Source organism: Camelus dromedarius, chromosome 19, assembly GCF_036321535.1.
Source record: "Camelus dromedarius isolate mCamDro1 chromosome 19, mCamDro1.pat, whole genome shotgun sequence".
Lineage (NCBI taxonomy): Eukaryota > Metazoa > Chordata > Mammalia > Artiodactyla > Camelidae > Camelus > Camelus dromedarius.
In genome coordinates this window covers 31,384,819-31,398,381 of record NC_087454.1, presented here as the reverse complement: position 1 = coordinate 31,398,381, position 13,563 = coordinate 31,384,819, and positions in this window count along the sequence as shown.

Here is a 13,563-nt window from a genome sequence, read left to right as displayed (position 1 = left end):
TTGGAGCATGCTACCAGGTGGCTTAGAAAACACCCATTTAAAGCCAAGGCGGAGGACTAGGGGCCGCTGTGAAGGGAGCAGGATGGGTAGGTATATTTCTTTTTCTCGTTCATTATCCTACAGAAAAGTTTAGTGACCCTTAACAAGTCGAAAGAAAAATAGCCCAGGTGAACGAAGGCTTTTGAAAGGAAGACTCCTAAAGAGAAACAAACTGAAAGAAATTTCGGATTCTCATTTCTTGTTAAGATAAAACAGGCTTGAAGTATATCAAAGGCATTGCCACAGCTTCTGCTGAGGACCTTTCCAAATATACAGGACTCTCAGATGCCTAAATTACAATCCCTTCCTAGCCCATCTCTCTCTCTGACTTCTGTATTTTTTTTACCTTCAGGAATACCGGCCTCCAGCCAAGGATGTCTTTTTCTGGCCTCTCTTCCTTTCTGCCTCCCCAGCACCAGTGTGGATACACTTTCCTCACCCTGGGGTTGCAGGTGCTGGGGCGGGGGTAGGGGGATGTGGGACAGTCCTAGACGTTTGTTTGAGGGTTTACATGAACCAGAGTGAACCTTCCAAGCACAACGTGTAAGATGTATAGGAGGTGTGATGAGGAGGTAGTGAGGTCATTTGCTTCCCAAAAAGGAATTTTAACTTTTACTTATTAATTCATTTGAGGAAGCTGAGTCCGATGACCAGAAGTATGAACTCTGGACTCCGCGTTTGCAGGATGGCTCTCACACTCAGCCTGTGTCCTCCAGGGGTGGGAAGGGGTGCAATGAAGTCCCTCCAAGGCCCCCATTTGCTCAATGATAAAATCCAGGCAGTGATGGTACCTCCCTACGGGTTTGTTATGGGATTTAAATGAAGCAAGTCCTGGAATATAGTATGTGCTCAATTTGTTAGCTACAATTACTTTTAGCGTTAATTTTCTTATAAATATAAAAAAATATATAAAAGAGAATGTAAAAATTCCTCTCCTTATTTTATGTTTGCCTCCCCAGTACCTCTCCAGCCCCCCTTCTCAAGAAATAATTGTTATTTTTGTTTTGTTTTTATTTGGGTTTTTTAAAAGTATTTATTTTTTATTTTATTGCATTTTAATTTTTTGTTGGAGGGGTATTACATTTATTTATGTACTTATTTTTTAATGGAGGTACTAGGGTTTGAACTCAGGACCTCACGTGTGCTAAGCATGCGCTCTACCACTGACCTATACCCACCCTCCTGGTTTTTGGAATGTATCTTTCGAGACTTTATCCTTCCACGCAAATGGGATCCACTTTCTACATGTATGTATTCTCCTTTGTAAGCTTCTGTCTAGTGTTTATTTCAAAAATTCACAGAAGAAATTTGGAAAATTTCTGTGAGGCAGAACTAGGTATAAAATACAGAGGCAATAGATCTCAAAACTTCAGAGCTTTGGAGTTATATCTAATTTTCAATAAAAACTACCTTGGCTACTTATGCCCACAAAACGTGGGTCTGGATGAATTTTATTTTCTCAGAAAATTCACACCCCTCTCAAAGCTGCTGATACGGTCATCACAGCAGATAGTTAGAGGATTCCGATGCTGCTGGGAAGGTAACTCCAAGGGAAGTGTTAACTCTGCACACACACCCCCCCTTCCTCCCCCATCTCCCTGCCAGCCCTGCAGTGCTGTAAAGTCCCAAATCAGAGTATTAACTCGGACTCCCCCTCCAGCATAGCCGATAAATCCATGGTCGTGTGCAAAAACACATAGCAGACACAGAAATGGGCGACGAGCAACTTCGTTCAAGATCTGACCTTATCTGCACCTTGGCAGGGACCGGCCGCTTCTATTGCCAAGAGGTGAGCCTTCACTACTGAAGTCCAGCTCTTCCTTTAAACGACAGTACATTGTAGCATACGGTGCCTACACGTGCTCACTTCTCTTACAACATTCCCAGGAGGAGGAGTGAGAGCAAGCAGTCCAGGAGTTAGGGCCTGTATGTCTCACTTTAAGACACGGCTGTGGCTCCTGGTTGAACATTTGCCCAGATCCAGGTGCATCTTTCTTGCACCATCATCACTGAGTGATGCTCATGTTTGTCATCTCCACCTTGTCCAGAAAGAGTCCACTCCAACCACATCTTATTGACAATCAATGCCTTTTAGACTCCACAAGCCTTCTATTACACATCTTCTGTGTTCTAGGTACGTGTCTCAATACCAGGTTCTTTACATAGGAAATGTCACTTAATTATAAAATTACCCTCTTGGTTCTACAGATGAGGAAACAGAAACCAAATTCACCTAGAAAGTGTCAAAAGTGAGGTTAAATCCAGAGACTCTCTTACCCCAAAGTCCATGTTCTTTCTGCTACAAAAACTATTCAGGACCCCAGAATCACTGAAAGGCTGGTGAGCAGGGATCACCTAGATGGCTCCCGGTATTTATCCCATTCATCTACTTTGGTTAATGGCTTCCTAACAACCTTTTATAATTTAGTCCCAGCAAGAAATGTCATCACTCAGCCACTAAAATACTGGCCAGAGAGTTCATGGTTGACAGTTCCACCACTGGGTGTACCTGCATCCTTCACAGGCTGTGCAGCCATTTCAGGCATCAAACCTCCAATTCTTGCTTCTCCAGCCTTACCCCCTCACAATCGATGGATGGACAAGAAGGTCAAGAAGTTTGAATAACCTCTTAGGAGCGTGAGGACACACTCAGGAAGCCAGGCTTTCGGGCTGAATTTCTTGAGTGGTAAGATAACTATTGTTCTTTCTCCCACAGTGGAGAAGTCAAAAGCCAGCACTTAAGAAGCGCCTAGGAAATCCTCTGTTTTCATTCTCAGCTCATCTCCAGGGGAGATGGGGACAGAGGAGAGCTGTCCAACAACAAACAAGTATGTAAAAAAAAACCCCCCAAAATCCTTTACTGGATGTTGGAAAGCATGAGGGGAAGGAAAAAAGTAAAAACAAGAAGAAAAAGAAACCAATTCTATTCTTACTGCTACTGAGAGCATGTTGTGGAGAAATTACAAAGGGTTGTACATTCCTGGAAGGAAAACAAAGTTGCAGACGCTGGGAGAATCTCTTGAATTTCTTCTATTTGTCAGGATTAAAAACTCAAGGTGGAAAGGAGTGGAAAGGACCATTTTCAGGAAAAACTGAAAATCACAATTACCCTTAGTTCTAGTAGGATAAGGAATAAAACATGGTTTCCTTTTAATTTTCATCTTATGAAATGACCTCTCAACACACTCCGTATTTTCTTAGTGGGAGCATTTCTTCTTTCTAAATACATCCTACAAATCTTGGGACAGATCCTTTCTTTGTATTTAGTAGAAACTAAATCAGAAGATTTGACTAGATTTGGAGCCATTACGCACGATAAACTACCACACAGTCACAATCCTCGGAATGCACACATGAGATCGGCAAAAGTGATAACTGGCTTGTTTACAAAGGGCTGAACGCTCGTGTGACCTTTATTAACATTGGTAGTCCTGCAAACGTTGAAGTGAGCAATCAAACTTCAAGCTTCTAGCCCTGGGCAGGGGGCGGATGTGCTGAGAAGGACATTTACCCTCACAGACTTTGAAGGGAAGAGAACATTCCTTGAGTTGGGCCAGCTTTACTTCCAATGGGGAAATGGGCTTGTATATTTACCAAACACCACTGGAGACCAACTCATTCTGGAAAACAAACACGGCACTAGCTCTGCAGGTCTGCAGTGGTTCTGCTTGGAAGAGTATGAGCGCCGGTCTTTGAGTCTTTCCAAGATCCTTTCATCCATTCAACAAAAATCTATGGCGGGCCAGGCGCTATTCTAGGGACTAGGGCTTCAGTGGGGAGCAGGATGAACAGGCAGGTGAGGTTCCTGCCCATGTGGAACCTGTGTGTCTCTCCCCATCAGACATGTCCACGTGGGTAGAAACCCATCACAAGTCTACAACTTTTCAGCTTGCCTGGTCAGTCTCTCCTAACCTCTGCTACTTGTCAAGGGGTTACTATTACTATTACTACTACTACTACTACTATTATTATTATTAATTTTTTTTTTTTTTTACTGATTTGGAGTCCTGAGGCCCTGTCAATAAAGAACCTGGATTCATCTACTTTTACGCTCTAGTTCCAAAGGAAAATCTCACCACTCCCTGTATTGTTTCATGCATCTAGAAAGCCCACCCACTCTCCCTTCCACCTTTGCAAATCTCCTTGGTGCTTCAAGATCCACGTGGTACCCGACGTCCTACGTGAAGACATTCCTGCCGGCTCCCACCGCCACTGACTCTCCTCTCTTTTGAACCTTGGAGAACTCAAGTAGCCACCGGCATGTATTACAAGGGAAACTTGATTGCTCTTTTTTCTACCATTTGCTGCTTCTCATCTCCATTAACCTTGTTTCACCTGCTAGGTTATACAGTCCTAGCCAGCAAGGACTGAGCTTTATCCTTTGATGGTAGCTAGCTCATTGGTGTTAGACTTGAATAGTAGTTGCATACATTTGAAATACACCTTTTCATTTGCTCATTAAAAATGCTTTTAATAATTGAGTTATGTTCTGAGTCATTCATATATATATATATACACACATATATGTATACACACACACACACATATATATATATATGTATATTTATTTATTAAACTTATTCTGAATTCCTATTATGTCCAAAATGATGTGGTGCTGTAGGGGATGGAAAGAAAGTTGAACATTCAATATATGCCCTTAAAGAGTTCACACTTTCCTAAATGAGCCAAGAGAGGCCAAGAAAAGATTCAACAAGTTTGAAATGAAAAATAAACCCATGTTGTAATTCTTGGTTTCCTTTAGTGGATACTGTTTGTGTGTGTGGTTGTGCGTGTGCATGCATGAGTGTGTGTGGTGTGTAATACATTTGGTTTATAAGAGGAAAGGTCAGTTCTGCCCTGTTTTAGAGAACTTTTTATATTACATGAAAATTTTCTACAAGAAAGCTAGGTGATTGGATAAAAGCTAAAAAAGATTTCATTGATCATCCAGATGTGGAGAATATAGAGAAGGAACCACCAGAAGATTGACCGATTGACTTGTATTTTCTCAACACGATCCTAAATGATCAGTTATTTACAGATATTTCCCTCTTCATGCAATTTGAAAAATGGGCTTCACTCTGGTCAAGACAATTTTGCTTTCTGTATTATTCGTTTGTCAGTCTGGAGTAAGAAGGAAGTAGCTCTGGACGCGGTAGAGAAAATATGGTCGGAGGAGATGAGGAAAGAAAGGCTCACTCATTCCATGTGACTGTATCTCCACATCAACACACCTCGGTCCAGAGCCTCTCACATCTCCCCGTGTTTCTTTTAAATACACAAATGAGCACTTCAAGCCACTTTTTGCTATTTTCCCATCTCAGTTCTCTCCATTGTTTGCCAAGCTCTTCTGGACAAGCCAAAATGAAATGTATTTCCTTCTTGGTGACTGTTCGGTCTGCGGACCTGTGTGTGCGTGTGCTGGGGTGTGCACTGCCCGGCTCGTAGGTAGACAGATTTCCCTGACACCCTTGGGCTTGGAATAGAGCAGAAAGGTGGAGATTGTTTAACTCGGTAATAACAACGCTGACTTACGAAAATACCTAAGGCTGCATCAGAAACAGCAGACTTCGATGTGCTGCATCATGCTGTGACGGTCATTAGAAACGGGCCAGTGCTGGTTTTTATGGGTCCTCGGACCAAATAATATCGGGGGGAGTGTTGAGGCAGATGCTGTGTGTGAGGAAGTGGGGAAGGGTATCTCATTTCCCTAAGTAGGATATGCCAGTGTTGTTTCTGTATTCCTACAGTCTTTTTTTCTGATGTTAAGGTACTTTCTGTTTTGTATGTATACGTGTGTACCTGCGTATGTCAAGAATATTTATAACTTATTCTTTCATCCAATTAACCTTTATTTTGATGGAAATAAACTCGTGTGTTCTATTTTATTTTGTCATTGTTTTGTTTTGTTGGTTTTGCTCTACAACAAAACCCAGAAGTGGAGCCGGGTAAATGACTGTGAAATCAGTGAAGACTGGGTGTGGGACCCTTCAAATCCCTGGAGGCACTTTCTTGAGATGTCTGTCCTTCTATCTTAATGTCTTTTTTTTTTTTCTTTTAATAGGCTTTATTCTTTTAGAGCAGTTTCAGGTTCCCTAATGTCTTGAAGAGCAATGTCATGTGCGTTTTGAGTATGAGGGTTGGGAGGGGGGCAAGTGGTCAAACTCCAAAGTAAATAGAAAACAAGAAAGATAATTGGGGTCCAGATGCCTGAGTCTCCATCCTAATATGACCTCAGGGGACCAGTCTGTGGCCTGGGAGGATAGTCTGTGGAGGAAGGAGAGGTCTACTGTGGGCGCCAAGCTTCTGCGGCTCCAGCTAGAGTAACCTCTCATTGATTTTGTCAGTTTCTAGATTGGAACATGCTGGGGCACTTTAGGTTTTCATGGGGTGACAAGTCACCTTCGTCATATACGGTAGCTTCTTCTGTCACCAGATTCCCAGCGCTTTGAGTGTGAGACCACGTGGCTCACGCATCTGTATAGCCCCAGCCTTGCACACATTCTATAAGGTTTGTTCAATGAAAGAAGGGATGAAAAATTACGCTAACAGGCAGAGAAATGGAGAGAACACTTACTAGAAATTCTCTTCTCTCTCTGACTTTCCAAAGTGAATTTCCATTATTTAAGTTAACCCATTGTTATCAGGCCTGGTTTGGGGCTAAAGGTGATAGAAAAGAAATGGCAGCCTCTGTTATTCTGTAAGAAAACGCAGAACTTGAATTGGGGAATGAAAAATACATTTCATAGAAACTGAATGTGGACAATTGAAAAAATCGTTAAAGCAGAAGAATGCAAATATATCGCTGGTTAGCCGACAGACATCACACACACACACACACAATTGAAAAGATACACAAAGACTATGCTCTACAAACTTCCCCAGGTCATAAGTAAGCTGCAAAACAGATTTTTTAGTGAGCTACATGCTTTCCATCACGTTGCTGTACTATCTTATTTTAACCGATCTCTCATCTGGGAGGCTCTGTAGTGAAGAATTAATCTTACCCAAAGAGAGGTCTGGCCTGTGTCTTGGGCTACTGGAGGTATTCTCTTGGCCTTTGGAATGCCCTGCCTGATAAGAGCGTCTTTTTTACCTTGAGGTCTTGTGCCCAGCTGGACCGTCTAACGGTGTGATTTATAATGGGGCCTTTAGGTCACACTGCCTCTGCTCCACCTGCAGAGGGGCTGCGGACTAAGTAGCGACACAGTGACATAGGCAGTCTCTCAGGTCTATGCGATGGAGCCCAGGAAACATTCTGGATGCCCAAGAATCAGGTGGCCCTCTCTGACTGGCAATGCTCTGGGCAGATTGTCACACACTGTTGCGAGGGGACTTCAGGCTGTCTGGGACTCTCCTGGGAGAGGCCAAATGGAAGCTCCACCTTTGGAATTTTCTGGGACTCCGCCCTGAGCACCTCTGCCCTTGGCTGATTTCTCTCTTTTCCTCGGCTGATGGTACATAGTTGAAATCAGTTTAACTTTAATCATTAAATGTGTTATGAATACCCATCTGGCTAGGCTCAGGGCACAAGAGGTGGTGCAGGTGAATTCCCAGGGGTAGGAGACTTTCCACAGCCTGAGTGGGAGGGTTGAACTTGCTCCTTATTTCCAGATTCTATGCTGATGTCTTCCGCCATCACATCCTATGGAGGGAGTCTTTGGTGGTGAGTGCAGGCGTCCATGATTCTTTCTGATCTCAAACACCAAACTGGATCCCCCTCTTATATTCCCTGTGTCGGGAAATGTCCCCAGTAGTGATCTCCTTTGTCCCTCTAGCCACCTTGGGCATCATCTTCCGCTCATTTCAAATTCTCCCCACTTTGTCTATCAACCAAACCCTTTTTGTGCCTCCTAAATATTTCTCCTCTCTGCCCGCTCCTCTTTATCCCCACTGCATCCACCAGTTCAGAGAAGGACCTTGGAGACGGATGTGCAAAGCCCGGCATGGTTCAAGCCCCAGTCTCTCCAAGCCAGGTCCGGGGATTATCAGTAGTCCCCGCAGTGGTCAAGGACTGAAGAGCAGTTCAAGGTTATAATGTTCTCACTTTGTTCCACTGCCCTTTACAGGTGTGTTATACTGTTGTTTCTGCAAATATTTTGTATTCTGTCAGAACTTGGTGTGATGAAGTCATGGGTAAATCCCGCAAGATAATAATTAACTGTAGACATGTAAGATTTTTTCACTTTATATTTAAAAGTATATACACCATGCTGTTTGAAAGCCCCCTTCCCTCAAATCGAGTGTTTATGTATGAAAAAAGAGCTTTCCTTTCCAAAATTTTACAAAGTCCTCAAATGGACCCCTGAATCTCTTCTTTTATAACTCATCTTTCTAAGATTGATATGTATGTGAAAAATCAATTTTGCGCTGGTCGCAGCCGTATTTCCTGATGGCTTTCGTAAATATTTACGTTAATGTTTCAGAGGGATAAGAGCAAAGTGTTGAAGTAAACGTATCCTTTGCCTTCAGCGTGAATTGCCCTAGTAAATCTCCAAATGTTTGCTTTCTGGAGGGAGGGCTTTCTTAGTTTCGTCAGGTGACCCACATCTTATCAGGAATTGTCTGTACTTTTGGGTCAAATAAGAACACGGGAGAAAATAGCCACGTTGGTGAAATAAAAATGATATTGATGAGGAATGAATTAATTAGCCTCCATTAATAACGTGTCATATTTATGGCTTTGCAAAAAGATTAGCTTTAGGGAAAGAGATTACTTCTGCTTTTCCCAGGCTCAAGTTTTGCTCTTTCCTTTCTCCTTCGAGAGGACAGAATGTCCCTCAGCATGGAAACAAGCAGACCAGGTATAGCCAAAATGTCTCAGAATATTCTCATTTAAACAAACAGGAACAAACATGCTTGGAGAGAGAGTCTCTCTTGTTTGATGTTATGGTTCCGGTTGAGATTTTTCAAACAGAAGTTTTGAAAACAAATGTGTTCCACGGCCTCCCACCTCTGAAAAGCAGCATTCATTCCTTTTTCTACAGGTGTTTTCAGTCCCATGAAAACACATCTTTTTCCACATCAGCAGTTTCATTGCTTTACCCTTGTGTGTGTTCTCAGGAGTCACTGTCTCCCCAGATTAGCTATAAAATCTAAGTTATTAGTGGCATCAGGCATAAAAGTGCGTGTGAACATAGTTGTGAAACTGACGGAGACGTGGGGCTTCTCCATCCATCTGAAATTCTGGATTCTAGTCCAGTTCCTGTCCTCAGGGACCAATGTGCCTTAAAGTCAATCACTCTAACTTTCTGAGGTGCAGTTCCCCCCCTATAAAACCAGAGTTGAACTAGATTAGACTCATCAGACATACCGCAGGCACGCTGTCCCTTCTCGTCCTGTATCTTGGGCAGTTACTGCTAATCCAGCCCTGATCTCTTGCCATCGAGCCTTGACTTTGTATTACAATCCTTCTCCCTTAAATGCTCCAGGCAGCTTCTACCAATTGAGTAACTGAGTAGACTGCCTGCTTACGATATAACCCACTTATTAATGCAAGACTAGGTATTATCTAAGGGTCTTTCTAGTCCAGGATCCCATTTTGTGTGTGTGTGTGTGTGTGTGTGTGTTAGAATGAATCTTTGGAAAATTTTTAGTATATTCTATGGAATTTTTAGCATATTCCTTAAATTGAAGGAAGAGTACACAGAGTGCAGGCAATCCAGAAATGCTTGTTCTGTGGATGGATGGACGGATGGAATTCTCACTTCCTAATCTATTTTGCCCTCTGAAAATTAGCTTAACAATGCCTGGCTTGATTAACTTGCAGATGCGCTGAGCGTCATACACATATGGAAATACTCTGGGAGCTGTGAAATGAGATAGACTTCTAAGGTATTACTGTAATCTTGCCAGTGCCCTCAGGTTTGGAGGACTAAGGAAGCTTATTAGGTTAAATCAGTATTTTTTTTTCTTTTCGCTTTTTGTAATGCTGGCAGAAAGACAACTCCAGGTCATTTCTGCTTTCTGATTCTGCCCTACCCTGACAACTGCCCTTATATATTAGGCTGAAAAGAGTTTGTCCACAGATCTGGAATTTGAATCATTGCTCATACAGTGAGGAGCTGTGAAGAGAAATTGCCCTCAATTCCTCAGAGGAAGTTCTATTAGAACCACACATGTCTAGATGTTCAAGACAAAGGAAAATATTTAATGGAAAATTCAACCCGAATACGTATTCAGATTGGCTCATTTGGAACAGAAGGCTTCCGTAAATCCCTGTTGAACTTAATTCAGCAAATTTTTAGTGATACCGGCTGTGTCTGTGGGATTATGTTAGGGATACCGGGGAGATAAAGACTAGACCAAGACTTTGATTACAGGAAGCTCACAGTTTATAAGCAGAATAAGAGAAGCAATCAGACAACACAAAGCAAGGATGTTCTTCCCAGAGGACAGTAGGAGATTCAAAGAGACAGGTAGCCTCCGGGTGGGAGGATTAACTGAAGCTTCGTGAAAGATGAAGCAACTGAGATGGATTTTGAAGGATGTTAGGGTATCCACAAACCAAAATCAGGCTGAGATTGTGGAGAATGAATGTGTACCAGGGGGTGGATTGACATGAGCAGTGGAGAGCCTGGGAGAAGGGCATCCAGCGGAAAAACCTATTTAAAAGCCTAGACGTGAGTAGTGATGGCTCACACTAGGGTAGTGTTATTAGAGACGATAAAGGGAGGCCAGGTAGGAGAGATGGTGCTGGGGCAAGACTGTCAGGGCTGGGCAACTGGCAGTCATCAAGGGGTGAAGGAGAGGACTGAGTCCAGCCCAGAGGACTAAAGAAATGGCCATGCTATTATCAGAAGGGCCAAACTCGGAGGAAGAGTCTTCATGAACAAATTTGAAATAGGCTGAAATTCCACTAGAGCAGGCAAAATCATTTTAAAGGAGAATATTTGGTTTTTGCAAACAAATCAAACTATCCCTGGAAAAGCTTATAACTTTTGCCTTAGTCCTTCTTGATCATTTGAGTGGAATGATGAAATGGCCTTGTCTTCCAAATGTATTTTTTCACAGATGTAAATATTAGACTGGATCCTAAAGCACCCAATTCTTTTTTACTTTTTAAGATTCACAGGCCCCTTTGTATGAAGGTTTTTAGGTATTTTAACAAAACAAATATGCCTTCTAACTAAATAATCGGTTTTCATTCTCAGTTCAAATACAGAGTATTTTAATGCTACTGGTGCAAGGTTTATAATCCATATTCAGGATCAGTTTTGGTCAATGAAGGTATTTGTGACTAGAAATGCTTAGGCTCGCAATAAAAGGAACAAAAATGATACACACACACACACAAAATAGCAATTATTAGAACTGAAAAAAAAGGCTGAAAAGTGGAAAACTATTCACAGTATTTAATCACTGAAATAGACCATTGGGGATTGGGTGATATTATTAAAAGAATAATATTGTGTCCAATATTTATCCAAGCATAAAGTTGTTTTTTTGTGGCAATAACAGAACAATATTTACAGAAAATAATGGAAAGTTTCTAGGTTAAGCAGAAACGATTGCAAAATTTGATGCTAAAATGGCCAAATGCAGATGAAAAACACAGATAAAAAAATAATGAAACAAATGATCAGTATCTAGAATGGAAAATTTTAATAGAGGTTGTTAATCAACAGTAATAAAATAAGACTGATACATCAAATTTTTAAGTACACGTATCTCAGGTCAACTGGATTATGTTAGTAATAAAAGTCTTCTTGTATGCCTACATTTATCAGACAAATTATTAAAAATTACTAAGTGAAGAAATAAAGATGCAAACATTTACAGATGTTTCATTGGTTTGCTGAGAACTGTGCTCAGGTGAAGAAAAAACACATAAGCCAGAAGACTGAATATAGTTTGAATTTTTTATCAAAAGACAAGAGGTCAGCTTGTGAATAACAATGGCGTTCTACGGAACAATTTAAAGATGATATACGTTACTGTTTGTTTCTGCCAAAAGGGGGGAAACAGAAGAAACCAGTATCAAATTTAGCCATGCAACCATCCTCAAATACATCACGGCAGTGCTGACTGACTGCAGCTAAAGCACTGTGATTTAATTTAGACAAGATGTCAGGTATATAAGAGAGTTAAATCCAACAGCAAAAAAGCTTCAAATAAACAGCCAGCTGTGGTCTTCAGCAGAAAATTAAATTAATTTTGAACATGAGCTTCCCACGTTATTTCATTATTCGGAATGAACTTTGTTTATTTGGTGTGTACATTTAAGGGAAATCCTATTTTTTAAAAAAAAGATCAGAGTTTGGCCATTTCACTTTAAAAGGGTTACAATTTTTTTTAAAGAAAAAATGCTTTTATAAATCAAAAGAAACTGCATGTAACTGGATAGCAAAGTGACATTCCAATAAAATATAATTAGAACAAGGAAACAAAAATGTATACCTGGATATAAAGAAAATTCATGTACAAATAACCCCAAAACAAATTTCTAAGGATGATTTCCTCACCTTTACAGACCAAGGTTTGCTCCCTATTAAAGAGAGACTTGGTCAAATGCAACAACATAGTACTATTTTCAGTTTTATTTATACAAATCCCAGCTTTGAAAAACTTGAAAGAAAAGGAAATTTTAGAAGTATCAGATGAGTCTAATTTTTGCTTTAAGAGACGGTTAAAATCACAATATATGACAGCGATTTATATGATAAAATGTCTGAGAGCATTTTCTATGATAATGCTGTTTATCGTATGTGATTCTATTATAATATTTAACCAAATATACTAAATTCCTAATTACGTCTCAATCTAAATATTTCTTTAAGACCCTTATTGACAATTCTAGTTGCCACTTCCCCTATAGAGCAAAATTTTCCTAATTTAAATCAATTTCTAAAACGACCTGGAAACTATTATTCAAGGAAGGTTGTCTAAGGCAACATTACATCAATAGAACAAAATCTTGATTATCACAATGAAATCGGTGATTTTGTTGAAATTAAGGCAAGAAAAATAGATTTTATGAAATGAATATATAATTTTCAAATTGCATGTGTCTTTATTTTGTTAATCACCCAAACTTCAGAGACTGAACAAGAGAACATCCGGAAATGGGTTTACTCTCTTAACAACTTTTATATATACCATGCTATGCTATACCAATGTTAATTATATTCATCATGTTGTACATGACATCCCTCCTACTTATTTATCTTATAACTGGAAGTTTGTACCTTTTGACCACCCTCATCCAATTCCTTCTCTCCCCAGCCCAGCCCCTGACTCTGGTAACCACAAATAAAATCTTTTCCTATGAGTCTGTTTGTTGACCTACAACCCTGGGCTAGTTCCTGTTACATAACATAGTGATTCGGTATTTCCATACATTTCAAAATGATCACCATGGCAATTTTAGTTACTACGGGACATAGGGTCCTTGCCAGACCTCTGAGCACTCCCCCAGCTCTGTGCTCTTCATCATGTTTTGAACTTGATGGGTTTGGGCTTGCCCTCCATATCTACCCTCACAATTCCTGTTTATTACCAACCAGTGCATCTGTCCTTGGTCCC